The following is a 22,924-nucleotide window of genomic DNA, read 5'->3' as shown; positions in this document are numbered from 1 at the left end:
CCGAGTCCATGGTTCTCTCCCGGAAAAGGGTGGAGTGCCATCTCCGGGTTGGGGAGGAGACCCTGCCCCAAGTGGAGGAGTTCAAGTACCTAGGAGTCTTGTTCACGAGTGAGGGAAGAGTGGATCGTGAGATCGACAGGCGGATCGGTGCGGCGTCTTCAGTAACGCGGACGTTGTACCGATCTGTTGTGGTGAAGAAGGAGCTGAGCCGGAAGGCAAAACTCTCAATTTACCGGTCGATCTACGTTCCCATCCTCACCTATGGTCATGAGCTTTGGGTCATGACCGAAAGGATAAGATCACGGGTACAAGCGGCCGAAATGAGTTTCCTCCGCCGGGTGGCGGGGCTCTCCCTTAGAGATAGGGTGAGAAGCTCTGTCATCCGGGAGGAACTCAAAGTAAAGCCGCTGCTCCTCCACATCGAGAGGAGCCAGATGAGGTGGTTCGGGCATCTGGTCAGGATGCCACCCGAACGCCTCCCGAGGGAGGTGTTTAGGGCACGTCCAACCGGTAGGAGGCCACAGGGAAGACCCAGGACACGTTGGGAAGACTATGTCTCCCGGCTGGCCTGGGAACGCCTCGGGATCCTCGGGAAGAGCTAGACGAAGTGGCTGGGGAGAGGGAAGTCTGGGCTTCCCTGCTTAGGCTGCTGCCCCCGCGACCCGACCTCGGATAAGCGGAAGAAGATGGATGGATGGATGGATGGATTTTGGAAACTAAACCGGCCGTATTGGCATGTGTTGCAATGTTAATATTTCATCATTGATATATAAACTATCAGATTGCGTGGTCGGTAGTAGTAGGTTTCAGTAGGCCTTTAAGTGAGAGTTGAATTTGCAACTCATTAAGGAGCAACTTAAAGTATTTCCACGTAGCGGTGTGTTGAAATGGCCGAGTGATGGCCTAGCAATGATGCTTGCAGGATCCTCTGGGCTCGCGGTGAATACTGTAACCCACAGAAGACCACACTCAAGGTTGAAGGGTACAAATGTAAACGTGACTTTATTTCATGTTTAGAGGGCTCTACTTAATGTAGGCTAAAAAAAAAATTATTCAGAATGTCGAAAACATTTAATTGGTATTCTTTAACTATGAAAATATTTAATTTAGTGTTTAATAGTCCTACTTTGCGGAAATGTGTTTACCACTGTCAGGCCTGGAAACAATTACCCGGGATAAACAAGGGATGACCGCTTTTCATGTTTGTTGCTCACTTTTTCTTTCTCCCACACATGGCCAATTACACGACTATGCTCTATTTGCACTCTAAAACAATTCCAGAACTACTTCTTTAAAAGCTTTAGTTAATACTGATAAAATAATGGACTTATTTATATTATCAGTATTATCTGCCTGTTCCACATAATTGTAAATAAATAAATGATAAATGGGTTGTACTTGTATAGCGCTTTTCTACTTTCAAGGTACTCAAAGCGCTTTGACACTACTTCCACATTTACCCATTCACACACACATTCACACACTGATGGAGGGAGCTGCCATGCAAGGCGCCAACCAGCACCCATCAGGAGCAAGGGCGAAGTGTCTTGCTCAGGACACAACGGACGTGACGAAGTTGGTACTAGGTGGGATTTGAACCAGGGACCCTCGGGTTGCGCACAGCCACTCTACCACTGCGCCACGCCGTATGATGTTTGTTCAAGAGAATATATTAAAGTTGAGCCAACAGAAGCCTATTTTTTCAGTGTTTGCCATACGTTTATTTAGTTGTAGAAATGTCTGATATTATCGGACGATCAATGCTTTAAAATGTAATATCGGAAATTATCGGTATCGGTTTCAATCTCCCGATTTTCCCGGGAGACTCCCAAATTTCAGTGCCCCTACCGAAAATCTTGCGGGGCAACCATTCTCCCGATTTCCACCCGGACAACAATTTTGGGGCGTGCTTTAAAGGCACTGCCTTTACATGCCGGCCCAGTCACGAAATATATGCGACTTTTACACACACGAGTGAATGCAAGGCATACTTGATCAACAGCCATACAGGTCACACTGAAGGTGGCCGTATGAACCACTTTAACACTGTTACAAATACCGTATTCACTTGAATTGCCGCCGGGGCGCTAATTAATTTAAAACATATTCTCACTCCTGCGCTTACCAAAGGCATGCGGTAAAAGTAAGCATGCGCTAATTATTTTAAAACCTCTTCTCACTCCGGCACTTACCAAAAGCATGCATTAAAAAATGGAGTGGGATGTAAGCTCAGATCTTAAATCTTACTGAATAGCTCTTAATCTTCTTCCCTTTATGCAATTTCAATTTACCGGTATTGAAATCGGCCTCATCCATTTTGAAAATGATGACAGGGGAAGTGTCACTCGTGATGTCACAAGTTTGACCAGGCGGTAATACTAAGCATGCGCTAATTATTTTGCGAAGCGAGTTTGACCTGGCAGTAATTCAAGACAGGCCCTGCGGCAATTCAAAGAAATACGGTATGCACCACACTGTGAACCCACACCAAACAAGAATGACAAACACATTTCGGGAGAACATCTGCACCGTACCACAACAGAACATATACCCAGAACCCCATGCAGCACTAGCTCTTCCGGGATGCTACAATATACAGCCCCCGCTACCATCAACACCTCCCCATCTCCCGAATTCGGAAGTCTCAAGGTTGGCAAGTATGCTCTGGTATAATCTGGACTGAAGATGTGTGCCTTCATTGTTTTTGTAGCTGTAGTTTTGAGGCATGTTTTAAAAAAAAATTCAAAATAAATAATGCAATTTGTGAAAGTCAAAGTATAGTATTTCCCATAGTTGTAGTGGGTATCAGGATTATCTCAGGGAGTTGAAGTTGTTCTCTTATTTTGGAAAACCTTGTTTTTGAATGATTGATTGAAACTTGTATTAGTAGATTGCACAGTTCAGTACACATTCCGACCACTAAATGGTAACACCCGAATATTTTTTCAACTTCTTTAAGTCGGGGTCTTCATTAATCAATTCATGGTAAAGTTACATTGTTTAATGCATCCAGCGGGACATCACAACAAAATTAGGCATAATAATGTTTTAATTCCACAATTGTATATATTAGTATCGGTTGATATCGGAATCGGTAATTAAGAGTTGGACAATGTCGCAATATCGGATATCGGCAAAATAGTTATTATCGGACACCTCTATTTAGTTGTGTTGTTTTTAATTTTAATTTGTTTGATTTTCAAAATCATGTTCCACTAAACATTGAGTACATTGTATGTTCTAGAATTAGAGTCTGAAATTTGAGCCCCAGCACGCAAACACACAATGTCGAAAGCAGCAGACTGGCCTCATCGTACAAAGTATGCGGTCAATAGTCTTTTCCACAGTTTTGGTGGCTATATGCCTAGAAGTAAAAATGCATTTACTGTTTAATGTGAAGTTAAGTGAATTATATTTATATAGCGCTTTTCTCTAGTGACTCAAAGCGCTTTACATAGTAAAACCCAATATCTAAGTTACATTTAAACCAGTGTGGGTGGCACTGGGAGCAGGTGGGTAAAGTGTCTTGCCCAAGGACACAACGGCAGTGACTTGGTTGGCAGACGCAGGAATTGAACCCGGAACCCTCAAGTTGCTGGCAAGGCCACTCTACTAACCGAGCTATGCCGCCCCACAATATCCATTTGTTTTATTAAAAATAAGTTAAAAACAAATGCATTGCTATTTTTTGTTGGCCTGTCAATTGGCTCATCCATTATATGTTAGCATTAAGCTAGCAACATAAGAGCCAAACCTTTATCCCGTATGCTTGTATTGTTTTCTATTTTTGTTTAAACCAAACTATATTGTTGATTTAACATGATTCCTACATTTATAGCACAGTCCAAAAATTTGGACACACCTCATTCAATGAGTTTTCTTTATTTTCATGACTATTTACATCGTTGATTGTCACTGAAGGCATCAAAACTATGAATGAACACATGTGGAGTTATGTACTTAACAAAAAAAAAGGTGAAATAACTGAAAACATGTTTTATATTCTAGTTTCTTCAAAATAGCCACTCTTTGCCCTGATTACTTTTCCGCACACGCTTGGCATTCTCTCGATGAGCTTCAGGAGGTATTCACCTGAAACGGTTTTCACTTCAAAGGTGTCATATTTTTGCTGCTTTCAGTGACAATCTAAAATGTAAATAGTCTTGAAAATAAATAAAAAAAACGCATTGAAAATAAAAATTCTTGGCCTGTACTGTATGTGTGCTTCATGTGTAGATTGATTGGTTTTACTGTAACTTCATTGTGGAGACTATCAATAAACAACCTCCAGTTGTTTCTTTCACCTGTAATATAAAGGACTGTTTACATATTTGCCAAGCTAAACTACAACATTTAGGAAGGTCAAAATAATATACATGAATAAACCAGGCGTGTACAAAGTGCATTCTGTATAATAAAAAGAACAATTGAAAAATATAGCAACACAATCAAGTGTAACAACAAAAAGATATGTTGAAAGTAAAATGTGTCATGTTTTTTTGTCTTTAAAAAAAAACACGTTTCATATTCCAATGTGTAAATTCTACAATTACGTCATATTACCACCAGCCCGCCAACCCCCCAGGCCACACCCCCACTGCCACAAATAGATTGGCAATCCGTGGGAAATGCTATTTTTGCATGTTGCTGCGATTCATGGAACTTTTGCATTTTTGCACTATTTTTTTCCCAGCTTCTACCAACCTAGTCACGTCCGTTGTGTCCTTGAGCAAGACACTTCACCCTTGCTCCTGATCGTGGTTAGTGCCTTGCATGACAGCTCCCGCCATCAATGTGTGAATGAAGGTGTGTGTGAATGGGTGAATGTGGAAATACTTTCAAAGCACGTTGAGTACCTTGAAGGTAGAAAAGCGCTATACAAGTATAACCCATTTACCATGTGTCCAATAATCTAAGACCTGGGGACGGCGTGGTGAAGTTGGGAGAGTGGCCGTGGCAGCAACCTGAGGGTGCCTGGTTCGATCCCCACCATCTACCAACCTCATGAAGTCCCTTGTGTCCTTGAGCAAGACACTTCACCCTTGCTCCTGATCGTGGTTGGCGCCTTGCATGGCAGCTCCCGCCACCAATGTGGAATGAAGGTGCATGTGAATGGGTGAATGTGGAAATAGTTTCAAAGCACTTTGAGGGTAGAAAAGCGCTGTACGAGTATAACCGATTTACCATGTGTCCAAAAATCTAAGACCTTTATTTAGAGTCGTTTTTCATTTTTGCATAGGTAGTTAAACGCTTTAAGTAAGGATTTACAATTGCACTTTTAAACGGATGCATTAATATAACTCCAGCCATCCATCAATATTCTACCGGTTATTCCCTTTGGGGTCGCTGGAGCCTATCTCAGCTACAATCGGAAGAAAGGCGGGTTACACCCTGGACAAGTCGCCACCTCATCACAGGGCCAACACAGATAGACAGACAACATTCACACTCACATTCACACACTAGGGACCATTTAGTGTTGCCAATCAACTCAATATCGCGTATTTGCAAAACCAAACTGAAGCTTAATGTGCGGCTGACACGGCATTCACACAGAAAGTTCCATGAATCGCAGCAAGAAGAAGTGATGACAGCTGAAACAGCCAGCAGACTAAAAGTGGGAGGGGCCACACTTGTAATGGAATCAGGGAATACTTTTGCACAATAAATATGTAGTATGGAGCACACATGAAGGAGAGAAAGTCAGGTGGGAATCATTCCGTAGTGCAGGCGTCACCAACCTTTTTGAAACCAAGAGCTACTTCTTGGGTACTGATTAATGCGAAGGGCTACCATTATGATACACATTAAAATTAATTGCCAGAAATAGCCAATTTGCTCAATTTACCTTTAATAAATAAATCTATATATATTAAAAAAATGGGTATTTCTGTCTGTCATTCCGTCGTACATTTTTTCTCCTTTTACGGAAGGTTTTTTGTAGAGAATAAATATGAAAAAAACACTTAATTGAACGGTTTAAAAGAGGAGAAAACAATAAAAAAATGAAAATTACATTTTGAAACATAGTTTATCTTCAATTTCGACTCTTTAAAATTCAAAATTCAACCGAAAAAAAAATGAATAGAAAAACTAGCTAATTCAAATCTTTTTGAAAAAAACTCAGAAATAATTTATGGAACATCATTAGTAATTTTTCCTGATTAAGATTAATTTTAGAATTTTGATGACATGTTTTAAATAGGTTAAAATCCAATCCGCACTTTGTTAGAATATATAACAAATTGGACCAAGCTATATTTCTAACAAAGACAAATCATTATTTCTTCTAGATTTTCCAGAACAAACATTTTAAAAGAAATTCAAAAGACATTGAAATAAGATTTAAATTTGATTCTACAGATTTTCTAGATTTGCCAGGATAATAAGTTTGAATAAATATTTCACAAATATTCTTCGTCAAAAACACAAAAGCTAAAATGAAGAATTAAATTAAAATTTATTTATTATTCTTTACAATAAAAACAAGTAAATTTACTTGAACATTGATTTAAATTGTCAGGAAAGAAGAGGAAGAAATTATAAAGGTAAAATCATTTTTAAGGTTGTATTTTTTCTCTCAAATTGTCTTTCTGAAAGTAAAGACCAAGTCTTTAAAATATTTTTATTTTATTTTCAAATTCTATTTGAGTCTTGTCTCTCTTAGAATTAAAAATGTCAAGCAAAGAGAGACCAGCTTGCTAGTAAATAAATAAAATTGAAAAAAAAAAAGAGGCAGCTCACTGGTAAGTGCTGCTATTTGAGCTATTTTTAGAACAGGCCAGCGGGCTACTCATTTGGTCCTTACGGGCTACCTGGTGCCCGCGGGCACCGCCTTGGTGACCCCTGCCGTAGTGGATACTTTCACTTTACAATGTTCTTTAAAAATCCATCCCTTTAAAACAATAAAGATTTAAGACAGTGAAATCGCAGCAACTTTACACCCGAGCCTCGGCTGAGTGGTGACGATGATTGAAAATGTGGCATCCAGCAGACATCCTATAAAAAAAACAAGTTGTTTCTGGAAAACTACTGAAGCTGCTGTCAGATTTGGCATCTGCCCAAATGCAAAGCCTGGCATTACCGGACTGTATGGAGGCAGAACTACGGCAGGGTTCTAACATGGCAGCTTTGTCATTTCCCCACGGAGGCCTGTGGATGCGCCACGGCCAGGAAGCACTGTGGATAATAAGATGGAATAACTGACAAAGTCTGGTCATTCCTCGGCAGATTTACGACCAGTGCACCCTGCATGTGCCAGTTGAGAGCGGAGGAGCAAAATGAGAGTATTTTCCAGTCTGACCAAAACTTTCTTATTGCCTGGAATTAATTAAAGTTTCTATATTTCTTTATGTTGCTTTCATTTAAATCTGTCAGTCATAAAATATTCCGTCATAAAAGCGTAGATTAGTGTTGGCCCGATACCAATATTTTGGTAGCGCAACCAGTACCAAAATTATTTAGATAGTTTTCGGTACTTTTCTATATAAAGGGGACCACAAAACATTGCTTTTTTTTAACAAAAAATCTGAGGGTAAATTAAACATATGTTTCTTATTGCAAGTTTGTCCTTAAATAAAATAGTGAACATACAAAACAACTTGTCTTTGAGCAGTGATTAAGCAAACTAAGCTCCTAGTTTAGCTGCTGATGTATGCAGTAACACAGTATTTTTCAAACTTTTTTGAGCCAAGGCACATTTTTGCATTGAAATAATCCAGAGGCACACCACCTGCAGAAATCATTAAAAACGAAACTCAGTTGACAGTAAAAAGTCGTTGTCGCAGTTGTTAGATATGATTTTAAATCATAACCAAGCATGCATCACTATAGTTTTTGTCTCAAAGTAGATGTACTGTCACCACCTGTTTTCCTGTGTGCAGTGTTCTTGTGCTCCTATTTTTGTGGCTTTTTCTCTTTTTTGGTGTTTCATGTCTTCCTTTGAGCAATATTTTTCGCATCTACTTAGTTTTATCAATCAAGAATATTTCATTTGTTTTTATCTTTCTTTGTAGGAACATTGTTGATTGTCATGTGATGTTCGGATGTGCATTGTGGACGCCGCCTTTGCTCCACAGTAAGTCTTTGCTGTCGTCCAGCATTCTATTTTTGTTTACTTTGCAGCCAGTTCAGTTTTAGTTTTGTTCTGCATAGCCTTCCCTAAGCTTCAATGCCTTTTCTTAAGGGCACTCACCTTTTGTTTATTTTTTGTTTAAGCATTAGACACGTTTTTACCTGCGCCCTGCCTCCCGCTGTTTCCGACATCTACAAAGCAATTAGTTACTGGCTGCCACCTACTGATATGGAAGAGTATTACACGGTTGCTCTGCCGAGTTCTAAACAGCACCGACCACTCAACAACAACACATAATTTGCAGACTATAATTACTGGTTTGCAAAAAATATTTTTAACCCAAATAGGTGAAATTAGATAATCTCCCACGGCACACCAGACTGTATCGCACAGAACAGTCAACGGCAGAGTGGTTGAAAAACATTGCAGTAACATATTTTGTCATTTTTCATTCTATTATATTCTTAAAATTATTAAGGACAAGCGGTAGAAAATTAATTATTAATCTACTTATTCATTTACTGTTAATATCTGCTTACTTTCTCTTTTAACATGTTTTATCTACACTTCTGTTGATATGGAATAATCACTTATTCTTCTGTTGTTTGATACTTTACATTAGTTTTGGATGATACCACAAATTTGTGTATCAATCCGATACAATATCATACATTGGTCATATTCAATGTCCTCTATGTCCAGGTACATATTTCCTGAGTTTATAAAAATAATATATATTTTAAAAAAACGAAAGAAGATGCTGTGATGCCAAAAATATCGACGTAATCATAGTAGTGGTGGAAATGTGGGTGGCGGACCGGTACTTTTTAGAGGCGGTATAGTACCGAATATGATTCATTAGTATTGCGGTACTATACCAATACCGGTATACCGTACAACCCTAGCTCATATAAAATACATTTTGCAGTCAAAGTTCAATAATTAGGTTCTATGAATCAAATTAGGGAATGTGTAACTATACTTACACCCGCTTGCAAAAACTCAAAATAGTTAATTGGTTTTGGTAGCAGCAAACCCAGCATGGAACACACTCCCCTGGTCACTCAACACAGACGTCAGCAAAGCTCACCTTTAAGCATCCAGACGAAGCGCCAACATTTGGCAACAAGGATGAGGTGATAGAAGAGTAAGGAGTAAGAGGAAGACAAACTTATTCAATCGTACCCCTTTTCCAACAATTTAGTAGCACATATTCACTTCCTGTCCTTTGTAACACAATTTACATCAATAAATACAAAAGATCTCTTAATAATAGTAAAGTCAGTTATGGTTCCCATATGAGATTAAAAATATCTCATTCTGTCGTAACGAGGACAATGGTGTGGTATGTTTTCCCGGAATGCAAAGGAACTGGACCGGACATGGCGTGAAGGTAAAGACATTTTTAATCTATTACTATGAAAAAGTGCAAACAAAAGGAGCGCACAAGGTGGAGAACAAACTAGGCTAAAATAACAAAAACTACCACAAAGGCATAACTATGGACATAAAAACAAAAGACACTAACTGGGGCATTAATAAACAAAAACTTACTTGCGGTGACGTGAGCAGGGCAGCATCAACTATGACATGAAACAGGCATAAATCAGAGTGGTTATATACAGGGTGATAACGGCAGAACGACCAACTGAAAAACCAGGCTTAAATAATAATGACATGATTGAAACAAGTTCAAGTACCTAGGAGTCTTGTTCACGAGTGGGGGAAGAGTGGATCGTGAGATCGACAGGCGGATCGGTGCGGCGTCTTCAGTAATGCGGACGTTGTACCAATCTGTTGTGGTGAAGAAGGAGCGGAGCCGAAAGGCAAAGCTCTCAATTTACCGGTCGATCTACGTTCCCATCCTCACCTATGGTCATGAGCTTTGGGTCATGACCGAAAGGATAAGATCACGGGTACAAGCGGCCGAAATGAGTTTCCTCCGCCGTGTGGCGGGGCTCTCCCTTAGAGATAGGGTGAGAAGCTCTGTCATCCGGGAGGAACTCAAAGTAAAGCCGCTGCTGCTCCACATCGAGAGGAGCCAGATGAGGTGGTTCGGGCATCTGGTCAGGATGCCACCCGAACGCCTCCCTAGGGAGGTGTTCAGGGCACGTCCAACCGGTAGGAGGCCACGGGGAAGACCCAGGACACGTTGGGAAGACTATGTCTCCCGGCTGGCCTGGGAACACCTCGGGATCCCCCGGGAAGAGCTAGACGAAGTGGCTGGGGAGAGGGAAGTCTGGGCTTCCCTGCTTAGGCTGCTGCCCCCGCGATCCGACCTCAGATAAGCGGAAGAAGATGGATGGATGATTGAAACAAGTGCGTGAGTCCAACACGTGAGGCAGGTGAAACTAATGGGTCGCCATGGTGACAAAACAAAGGGGTGAAAAAGTAGGAACTAATGGAGTCTTGAAGTAACAGAACATATCTAAAGAAAACATGATCACAAAACATGACACATTATTCAATCAGGTTCAAGTTGTTCATCAAAAGTTGTCTTCCTTGTACTTTATAAACACTTTTAGTTTGAACGGTCTCTTAAACTGGGTCATACAAGTACATTCTAGTGCCTAATCTATTCCATAATTTAATTCCACAAACAATTTTTTTATGTGTTGTACGTGCATACAAATGATTTTTCTCTGAGCTTATATTTCTCCTCTTTTGTTGAGAAGAATTGTTGTATATTCTTATCATTATTACCGTTAATCCTTACATCCCTAGAGTGTACACATGCAAGAGGGAACTGTTTTACAACTACATAAAGTAGACATGTTAATCCCATGTTTAAAAAATACACATCAGTGGTTCTCAACCTTTTTTCAGTGATGTACCCCCTGTGGATTTTTTTTTAATTCAAATACCCCCTAATCAGAGCAAAGCATCTTTGGTTGAACAAAAAAGAGATAAAGAAGTAAAATACAGCACTATGTCATCAGTTTCTGATTTATTAAATTGTATAACAGTGCAAAATATTGCTCATTTGTAGTGGTCTTTCTTTAACTATTTGGAAAAAAAGATATAAAAGTAACTAAAAACTTGTTGAAAAATAAACAAGTGATTCAATTATAAATAAAGATTTCTACACATAGAAGTAATCATCAACTTAAAGTGCCCTCTTTGGGGATTGTAATAGAGATCCATCTGGATTCATGAACTTAATTCTAAACATTTCTTCACAAAACAAGAAATCTTTAACATAAATATTTATGGAACATGTCCACAAAAAATCTAGCTGTCAACACTGAATATTGCATTGTTGCATTTCTTTTCACAGTTTTTGAACTTACATTAATATTTTGTTGAAGTATTATTCAATTAATATATTTATAAAGGATTTTTGAATTGTTGCTATTTTTAGAATATTTAAAACAAATCTCACGCACCCCTTGGCATACCTTCAAGTACCCCCAAATGTACGCGTACCCCCATTTGAGAACCACTGGTCTATATGGTGTATATGAACAGATCAAAAGAAGCAAATACCTATTAAGAAGATTTGCCACAGACCTTGTTCACCTGCACAGTGGGAGTTTAGGACTAGGCGGGAACACGCTGGAAAGGGGAAAGTCAAGAAAGCTCATAAAAGCAACAGGAGGCGCTTTAATTTTCACCCTCGCTGTTACTTTTACAAGCTGCAGTGGCAGAGCGGGAGAGCAGGTGAAGAGAATGGGCAGGGTCAGGGCCCCAGGCGCCCACGTTGAACTTGAGCGCGCGACCCGGCTCGGGCGACTATGGCGCCGCACGTGAGGAAAGTAGTTGTGAGCGTTAACAAGGCAAAAGCAGCAGTGTAGACACAGGCACGGTTTTTAACACATGTTGGTGCGCGCCAATATCCGACTTATTGTGCAGAAATATGGGGAAATAACAACAAATTTCACTTCATTCATTAACGGTGTTACAAAAAAGATCAGTTAGAATAATACATAATGTTCGATATAGGGAACATACACAACCGTTTATTTATAGAACCAAAAATACTGAAATTCCACGACATAGTGAATTTTGCAACAAGCTAAAATTATACACAAAGCAAACTGTAACCTGCTACTCAAGAACCTACAACAATTCTTCTCAAAAAATAGGATAAATATAATCTTAGACAAAAATGTAACTTAAAACATTTGTACGCACGTACAACATTTAAGACCTTCAGTATATCTGTATGTGGAATGAAACTATGGAATGGATTAAGCAAAGAAATCAAACAATGTACAATATGATCCACTTCAAGAAACTCTTAAAACGTAAAGTGTTTACAAAGTACAAAAAAGAAGAACCATGATAAACATTCTGAATTTATTTCATCCATTCATTCATTTTCTAGATAATCTTACTTATCTCACCATATGAAATATAACTTACTTCACTAGGAGGTCGCGGGGGGTTGCTGTATTGAACTAAAACTAGATTTTGACCCACTTCTATGGTGGAATAACAATAAATCCATATAGCCAGGCTATATGGACTTAATCCTAGGCTGAGTTGACATGAAACTGTTTAATATTGCACTTTTTATATGTAGAAGAAAAGTTGTGTCATTTTATTTCAACTGGAGGCAGTTTACTGTTGATGAACGTGGAGCCCGACTTAAACAAGTTGAAAAACTTATTCGGGTGTTACCATTTAGTGGTCAATTGTACGGAATATGTACTGTACTGTGCAATCTACTAATAAAAGTCTCAATCAATCAATCGAAAAAAGCTCTTTATATGTAGAAAGGTTTTGTTAAGAAACCATTCTGAGCCTTATCTTATTTAGTTTTTATTTTATATATGTTGACCACATTAACCCTGGCAATGGACCCTGTGTTTATATGTATGTTATGCCATTGTTTACAAATTTTGTAAATAAATAACCCAGAAAATTTATATTTTGTTGTTTTCTTACAGTACCGAAAATGAACCGAACCGTGACCTCTAAACCGAGGTACGTACCGAACCGAAATTTTTGTGTACCGTTACACCCCTACTAAATCGGGATATTCGAGTATACGTTCTCACACAGTTGCTTTGAGCTGCGGATATTACACTACATGCTTTTCTCACTCTTTCTTGTCTCTTCATCTCACTGAGACTTAAAAAAAACACACCTTCTTACATACGTCACATACTGTCAGGTCATACGTTACATACGTATAGACCCTCGCGGAGCAGAGAGGTAGTTACATGGGTAAAGTTAGCTGTGGTGTTAACGATGCGTTGCGAGTGGTAATACGAGAGAGAGAAGGTGAAAATCTGGTGACAAATGGAGGAAGAATTAATTCCCAAGAAAAACAGCACGGGGTGCATCGTCTGGCAGTGGTTTGGCTTCAACAAGAAGATTTTGAACAATTGCTACAAAAAGTAGCAGCACTGCTCATTTTTAGCATCATTTGAAAAGTCACATGCCAGAGAATAAAAAGTGCTTGAAACTCTGCATGTCACCATCTCTGTTCGGTGCCACATCCACAAAATGCAGAATCAACAATTTCCAGATCAACACTGTATGAAAAAAATAGTCAACAACATAATTTAATAACGTCCGCAGGAACCTACCACATAGCGAAGGACATACACTATTTGATTTCCTATTATGCAGCTCATTTTTATTTGACAGTTATTGAAATATCTTGTGTGACATCATGCACAAAAGTGCACTTTTTATGTTTTAAACTATTGTAGTGGCGTTCTGTACAAAAAGTGCACTTTTAATTTATTGTTGTTTTGATATGTCATCTTAGTGACATCATGCACAAAAGTGCACTTATAGCTTGTTTTAAAATGTCTCTGACAATCTTGCACTTTCTGTTTTGAAATGTCATGAATGTTTGTGCCACTGCTTAATAATTGTTTAATAAATACAGTTTTGGTAAATTGTCTTAGTTGTGATTTCTCTCTCTGCATGAAAGTTTAAAATAAGCATATATTAATGCAGTATGAAAATTAATGTTTTAAGGTAGACACATAGAATCCTCATACTGCTGTGATTATATGTATCAAGTGTTCATTCAAGGCGAAGGCAAAATATCACAATATATATCGTGTATCGTGTGACATGGCTCAAAAATATTGAGATATTAATAAAAGGCCATATCGGCCAGCCCTAATATAACCGTTTCAAAACGGGTTACAAAAGCTCCTAATTTTACTGCTAACTTATTGCATCATTTAAGGCTATATCATTATCAAAACTGTTATGAATCGATCATTAACTGTTAATAGCTAATTACTAATTACATATTTCTATGTTTTGGTACTGTGTTTATATTGTGCCAACAAATAAATAGACATTTACGTAGAATTCGGTTTAAAGCAATTGTTTACTTTATAATGATGCAAGTAAAAAAAATATTTTTTGCAACCACATTCTGGCATGCTAATTGGCTGCTTTAGAGCATGTGCACCTAGTTTCCTGCTTTTGCTTTCACTTTTGTGATTTGCCAGGTGTTTCCTTTCCTTGAACTAGCAGGTTTAAACCCATTGCCGACCCGCTGTGAAATAAGACCTACTTCAGGAAAGAAGCCTCGGGGCATTTTAGTGCTAATAAATCTGCGCTCGTGTGTTTGCGGTATTGGTCAATCAGAAGGCTCTTTGGAGGGTGGAAGACAAGACACTAATGTCAAACTTGATACTTTAACAGCTGGAAAGTTCACTTCACCTCCACATGCTCGTACTAAACCCCTGAGGGCAGTTGTTCAATTTGGCATGTGACTAATTTGGCTACATTCTGCCATTAGGCTTTTCCGTTTTCCTCTGAATTAGCCTGCAGGATTCTCCATATACATCGTTTTTCTTCATTTTTCAAAAGTGTATAGGAAGTCCTTGGTTACATGAAATTACAGCTGCAGCTGTCGACTATTTTATTAATTGAGTTTGTTTGATTAATCAGATAAAACACATTTTATACCCTCAATGTGTATTATAGGGTAAACAGTTGAAATATATATATATATTTTTGCCTGCCATAAACTTAATTCTTTTTTTCTTAATGACTGCATGTCACTATTGAAATTGCAATTTCAACATGTGTGCATCAGTAAAATACATACAGTGGGGCAAAAAAGTATTTAGTCAGCCACCGATTGTGCAAGTTCTCCCACTTAAAATGATGACAGAGGTCTGTAATTTTCATCATAGGTACAATTCCACTGTGGGAGACAGAATGTGGGAAAAAAATCCAGGAATTCACGTTGTAGGAATTTTAAAGAATTAATTTGTAAATTATGGTGGAAAATAAGTATTTGGTCAACCATTCAAAGCTCTCACTGATGGAAGGAGGTTTTGGCTCAAAATCTCACGATACATGGCCCCATTCATTCTGTCCTTAACACGGATCAATCGTCCTGTCACCTTAGCAGAAAAACAGCCCCAAAGCATGATGTTTCCACCCCCATGCTTCACAGTAGGTATGGTGTTATTGGGATGCAACTCAGTATTCTTCTTCTTCCAAACACGACGAGTTTAGTTTACACCAAAATGGATACATGGATGATACAGCAGAGGATTGGGAGAATGTCATGTGGTCAGATGAAACCAAAATAGAACTTTTTGGTATAAACTCAACTCGTCTTGTTTGGAAGAAGAAGAATACTGAGTTGCATCCTAAGAACACCATACCTACTGTGAAGCATGGGGGTGGAAACATAATGCTGTTTTTCTGCTAAGGGGACAGGACGATTGATCTGTGTTAAGGAAAGAATGAATTGGGCCATGTATCGTGATATTTTGAGCCAAAACCTCCTTCCATCAGTGAGAGCTTTGAATGGTTGACCAAATACTTATTTTCCACCATCATTTACGAATAAATTCTTTAAAATTCCTACAATGTGAATTCCTGGATTTTTCCCCCCACATTCTGTCTCTCACAGTTGAAGTGTACCTATGATGAAAATTACAGACCTCTGTCATCATTTTAAGTGGGAGAACTTGCACAATCGGTGGCTGACTAAATACTTTTTGCCCCACTGTATTTTTTGCACTCTACACAGATCACAGAACCCACACACAACCGTTATTTTGTGCGCCCTATTGCATTAGTCACGCTGAAACTATGTTTGAATATTTTTAATTCAAAGGCTGCTCAATGCGGTCTGGATTTTTTACAATTTGCATTAGTCATTAAACTCATTAAATGATTAATCAAAGCAACAAAATATAAATTTAAGCATTTTTCGATTGATTAATCGTTGCAGACCTATCCTGAATTATCTCAACTCCAGACGTTTGCCAAATGCTATGTGCCTCCCATACATTAGGGCAGGGTTTGTCAACCACTGTGCCGTGAGATACAGTCTGATACAGTCTTCACTTAATTGGGTTAAGAACATATTTTGCAAACCAGTAATTTCAATCCGCAAATGTGCCATTGTTGAGTGCCGGTGCTTTCTGGAGCTCGGCAGAGTAACTGTGTAATACTCTTCCATATCAATAAGTGGCAGCAGGTAGCTAATTACTTTGTAGATGTCTGGAACATGGTTTGTCCAGACCACAACATGCGGGAGGCAGCGTGTAGGTAAAAAGGTATCTAACACTTATACCAAAAATAAACAAAAGTGCCGCTAAGAAAAGGCATTGAAGCTTAGGGATGGCTACACAAAACGAAACGAAAACCGAACTGTCTGCAAAGTAAACAAAAACAGAATGCTGGACGACAGCAAAGACTTACAGTGTATGGAGCAGACAGCGTCCACAAAGTACATCCGTACATGACATGACAATCAACAATGTCCCCACAAAGAAGGGTAGTGTCCGCACAAGTCAAATATTCTTGATTGCTGAAACAAAGCTCGTGCGGAGAATAGCATTTAAGGAAGACAAACTGCTACAGGAAAATACCAACAAAAGAGGAAAAGACACCAAAATAGGAGCGCAAGACAATACCAAAAACACTGGAAAACACCAAAAAACTCCAAATAAGTCAAAGCAGGATGTGACATGTTGTGACAGTACACCTACTTTTAGACAGGAACTATATTCATGCATGGTTGGTTATGGTTTGAATTCATATCTAAAAATTGTGAGCACAACTTTTTATCGTCAATATCGGCTACCGAGTTTCATTTGTTTATGTTTTCTGCTGGTGGTGTGCCTCGGAATTTGTTCAATGAAGAAAATGTGCCTAGGTTGACAAACACTGCATTAGGGGGCGATTGTGGTCATTTCAGATTGTCTAGCTATGTGGGATTAAGCAAGAGAATGCTACATGTTCATACCTTTTGAGCTCTTGGCTCGAACAGATAAAACAACTTTCCATAAAACCTAAACTTTGAAGTTTTGCACATTGAAAATATTATACAGCCATGAAAATGTACTAACTTCAGGTTATACATGATTTATTACATATTTAAATACATTACTGTATGTGCGTATCTCCCACATTTACAAACTAGATTCTTGAACAGGGTTTATAAACAGAAAAGTGGATATGTTGAAGAAACTATGTCCATATAAAGAATGGGTTACAGCCACAGGGGAGCACGATGGTGAAGGGGTCAGTGCGTGCGCCTCACAATAAGGTCCTTGGTTCGATCCTCGAGTGTGAATGTAGTCTGTCTGTCTGTCTTATGTTGGCCCTGCGATGAGGTGGCGACTTGTAAACTCAACTCGTAGTGTTTGGAGGAAAAACAATACAGAGTTGCATCCCAAGAACACCATACCTACTGTGAAGCATGGGGGTGGAAACATCATGCTTTGGGGCTGTTTTTCTGCTAAGGGGACAGGACGATTGATCCGTGTTAAGGAAAGAATGAATGGGGCCATGTATCGTGAGATTTTGAGCCAAAACCTCCTTCCATCTGTGAGAGCTTTGAATGGTTGACCAAATACTTATTTTCCACCATAATTTACAAATAAATTCTTTAAAATTCCTACAATGTGAATTCCTGGATTTTTCCCCCACATTCTGTCTCTCACAGTTGAAGTGTACCTATGATGAAAATTACAGACCTCTGTCATCATTATAAGTGGGAGAACTTGCACAATCGGTGGCTGACTAAATACTTTTTTGCCTCACTGTACGTCCAGATTCCACTGGAGTAGTTTCATTTTCATTCATCGCTTATTAAGGCTTTGATCAACTCTACACAGTGCTCCCTTTTTCATGTTTTTCCCCTCGTGTACTCCTTCAGGGGAAGTCTTGTCACTGTCATTAAACCGCCCACGCCGACAAAAACCTTACTGGACCCGGCAGCAACATTTTTGCATGTTTTACAACCTTCTCGTTACTAATAGCTCTGATCCAGCTGCTTTTGAAAGAACTCTGTCATTTCCACCTTGCTTGCTTGTTAAACACATGCATCATTTGCAGCTACACATACAAACACTGCAGAAATGCAACCCAATAACATAACATATTTGCTCCCCCCCCCTTAGTTTTTCTTGGTAAATCAACTTGAAAATGTAAATTGTCATCATGAGTTTGAGTTCTACTGCAATAAAGCACACAAAACACAAGATGACATATTCCATCTGGGAGTCGGTCTACAATTCATAACAGACGAACAATGGTCCCACTCGACAGCTGAGCTGCTTAGGGATTCAAAATGCTGCCCAGAGATGCCCAAATGAGTTTAGATACACCAGGTTCTATTGTATCTGAATTAAGGCAATGAATGATAAGATTCCTAACAGTCCTGTGCATAAACTTGAGCCCATCAGTTGTTTAGTACCATTGTCTGACACCAGGATGTCTCAGCTTAGCCAGAATGGGAATTCAGGCCTTTTAAAAAAATGTGATCGGGTTCTAGTTAGATTGTTTTGTACGGATATGTGTTATTCAGAAGAAAATTGTAGGCCATCCATTCTCTGGACAAATAAACTTTAACTTGCTAGAACAAAAGGAACTTAAAAAAAGTGCATGATCTTAAAAGACCTGTTTTGACGATACTAAAGTTGCAAGAATGCTGAGGTGTTGACATTTACTAGCATGAGGAACCTCACTCTATTTACTTTTAATATCATTTAAAGGCCTACTGAAACCCACTACTACCCACCACTCAGTCTGATAGTTTATATATCAATGATGAAATATTAACATTGCAACACATGCCAATACGGCTTTTTTAGTTAACTAAATTGCAATTTTAAATTTCCTGGGAGTTTCTTCTTGAAAACGTCGCGTAATGATGACGTGTATGCGTGACGTCACGGACTGTTAGGAAATATGAGCGCTGCACACACACACAGCTAAAAGTCGTCTGCTTTAATTGCATAAATACACAGTATTTTGTAGATCTGTGTTGCTGAATCTTTTGCAATTTGTTCAATTAATATTGGAGAAGTCAAAGTAGAAGGATGGAGTTGGGAAGCTTTAGCCTTTAGCCACACAAACACACGGTGATTCCTTGTTTAAAATTCCCGGAGGTGAAACTTTACTATGGATCACAGTGCGGTCAAGCGAACATGGATCCCGACCGGATGTCAACCAGCAGGTTTCGGTGAGAAAATTGTGGTAAAACATCGCTTCTTAGCTGAGCTTGTGCCGTCCATAGCTGCCGTCGACTTCCCTGAGACACTGGCGTCAAGACACCCACCTCCGACTATCAGGTACTGTTAAACTCACTAAAACACTAGCAACACAAAAGAAAGATAAGGGATTTCCCAGAATGATCCTAGTAAATGTGTCTAAAAACATCTGAATCGGTCCCAATGCAATCGTGTTTTTAACTTTTTTTATTTTTTATTTTTTTTCTAGTCCGTCGCTATCAATATCCTCAAACACAAATCTTTCATCCTCGCTCAAATTGATGGGGAAATCAATCAATCAATCAATGTTTACTTATATAGCCCTAAATCACTAGTGTCTCAAAGGGCTGCACAAACCACTACGACATCCTCGGTAGGCCCACATAAGGGCAAGGAAAACTCACACCCAGTGGGACGTCGGTGACAATGATGACTATGAGAACCTTGGAGAGGAGGAAAGCAATGGATGTCGAGCGGGTCCAACATGATACTGTGAAAGTTCAATCCATAATGGATCCAACACAGTCGCGAGAGTCCAGTCCAAAGCGGATCCAACACAGCAGCGAGAGTCCCGTTCACAGCGGAGCCAGCAGGAAACCATCCCAAGCGGAGGCGGATCAGCAGCGCAGAGATGTCCACAGACAAATTGTCGTTTTCTCGGTCCGAATAGCTCTTTTTGTTGGAGGCTCCCATTAAAAACAATGTGAGGATGTGAGGAGCCATCAACGGGTGACGTCATCATCTGCGACTTCCGGTAGAGGCAGGGCTTTTCTCTTAGCACCAAAAGTTGCAAACTTTATCGTCGATGTTCTCTACTAAATCCTTTCAGCAAAAATATGGCAATATCGCGAAATGATCAAGTATGACACATAGAATGGACCTGCTATCCCCGTTTGAATAAGAAAATCTCATTTCAGTAGGCCTTTAATATCATTATCATTATTAAAGGGACATGGAGATTGTGCAATACTTTTACGAGATCTCGCAATACTTCTTAGGAGAGATCAAAATACTTTTTGGGAGATCTCGCAATACTTTTTGCGAGATCTCGTTAAAGGTTTGTTTTCCTACGTCAGTGAACCGGAAGTAAAGCAGACACAGCGATTGAGGCGCATGTGGAAGCCAACTCGTCATCTGTGCTACATGTCGCGCTCCTGGCGCATTGTGATGCGGGATTTAGTTCTCCCCAGGGATGCAAAGGACACTCCGGATGACAACGTAAAGGTAAGATGATTTAATAACTCAGACAGACACAGTACAAAACGGGCGGAAATAAACAAAAGAAATGCGTGCCGAACGCACAGGAAGCTAATGCTAAGACTTAGCACGGATTCAGGAATCAGAAACATGAACGCGATTGTTGCTTACCACAAAACAATGGACCCAGACCGACTGACGGGAGAGGGCAGGCTTAAATAACGAAAGTAATTACAACACAGGTGCGCGTCCGGAAACAAGTGGCAGGTGAAACTAATAAGTAACTATGGTGAAAGAACAAACAAGGAAGTGCAACTAGGAACTAAATCAAACATTAGCAGAACATAATACAAAAAAGATTCAAAACCTGAACATAATATGATCCAGGCAGCGGATCACAACACTACGACGAGAAAGCCCCCTCGCCCTGAGTATTCTTTTCAGATGTCTCTCACTTATGTCAAAGCCATGTCTTCGTGCAAGAACAAATTTGATGTCTTTATATGTTAGGCCGATACTAAAATAGAAATCAGTAAACTTCTCCCACAGGCTCCTCCATCACTGTGTCTGTTTTACTTCCGGTTCTCTATCAATTTGTCTATTTTTCTTTCGGTTCACTGACATAGGAAAAAAACCTTTTGCGAGATCTTGCGAAAGGTGTTTTTCCCTCTATGTCCCTTTAGGGCAGAGGTGGGCATTACGTCGATCGCGATCGACTGGTCGATCTCGGAGGGTGTGTCAGTCGATCTCAAGCCAGGCATTAAAAAATAGACATAAAAATGAGCAATCATCAATCATACCAAGACTTCACTTTCGTCAGTTGTTTGACATTCTCGGCACCCGAGGATCTTGTGAGATGACGCTGGCTGCTGCGAGCTCATATTTAAGAAAAAAATCACTAACAGGGCGGACGCAGAGAAACAAATTTTATTTCTAGAGACTCCGTACCTACTGTCAGAACTCTAACGACCGACTGCACAGTTCCTGTCTTCACCATAAAAGACCTGTTTCATCCTGCCTGTGCTAACAAAATAAGAGTCTCAGAAAGCTAGCGTGCACAAGCTAGCAAGCTACGGAGTTTGATGCCAAAGTATTTCTCCCCCTCCCTCAGCGACCGCTTTCTCACTTGCTTGCCCACCCGCACAGTCACTGACGTCACTCACCTGCTGCCAGACATTAAAGGGCCACACACATATGCTACTCTCATAACAAAGTGTTTAAAAACGAGTATGCAAGTTGGACAAATGAGATGCCAAATCCAACCACTTTCATGTGGTATTGGACAGAAAGGAGGACTTTTTTTTTCCTCCATTTGAAAATGCGGACGTTATCAGCACCACTGTCTAATTCCAATGAAAGCAAGTCATCAGAATCAAATACACCAACTTATATTCTTGTCTTCATGAAAGAAAGGAATCTATGTGTGTTAAACATGCTTGTATTATCATTAAACACCATTAACTTGTTAACAAAAATTTCTCTTTCATAAATAAATAAATATAAATTATAAATAGGAATGAGGTAGATCTCCTCGACTTGGTCAATTGAAAAGTAGCTCACCTGCAGAAAAAGTGTGAGCGCCCCTGCTTTAGGGCCTCCGTAGTTTAGATCTTAAATGGGAACTGCATTTTTTTCATCAATTATCATTCACAATATACATATATGACAAGAAAACATTTTCTTCTTTTCTGCATTCTAATATACTACAAGTTTGAGGAGACTGACAACGTAGCTAATGGAGGTCATTTATTCCGCCCATAAAGCCTTCTAAAAATATATATCAAAAAACTGCCAACAATACTCCAGTACATCTTGTGACCTGAATAGTAACCAAGTATTAGCAACTTAATATTTGGTGGTGCCATAATCATAATATAACTAGCTTATTCAGCTGACACACTGTGCCGGTGAGTTCCTAGTATAAGTTAATACTATATTAAAGATCATGCCTCACACTTGTATAGTTGAAGGTTTTGGAAAGAAACCGAGGAGTTGGGTAACTTTGACATGCAACTTATGCCCAGAGATGGTGAGAAAGTAGGGCTGGGCGATATGGTCTTTTACAAATATCTCAATATTTTTAGGCCATGTCACGATACATGATATATATCTCGATATTTTGCCTTAGCCTTGAATGAACACTTGATGCATATAATCACAGCAGTATGATGATTCTATGTGTCTACATTAAAACATTCTTGTTCATATT

At 39.3% G+C, this 22,924-nt stretch overlaps 1 protein-coding gene across 1 annotated transcript in view; it reads right to left on the bottom strand.

The window, feature by feature from the left end:
• Nucleotides 1–22,924, bottom strand: part of ror1 (receptor tyrosine kinase-like orphan receptor 1) — a 358,626-nt gene that overhangs the window by 177,014 nt on the left and 158,688 nt on the right. The window lies entirely within an intron of this gene.

This window comes from Nerophis ophidion, linkage group LG22 (assembly GCF_033978795.1).
Source record: "Nerophis ophidion isolate RoL-2023_Sa linkage group LG22, RoL_Noph_v1.0, whole genome shotgun sequence".
Classification (NCBI taxonomy): Eukaryota; Metazoa; Chordata; class Actinopteri; order Syngnathiformes; family Syngnathidae; genus Nerophis; species Nerophis ophidion.
This window is presented reverse-complemented; position numbering and strand designations above follow the sequence as displayed.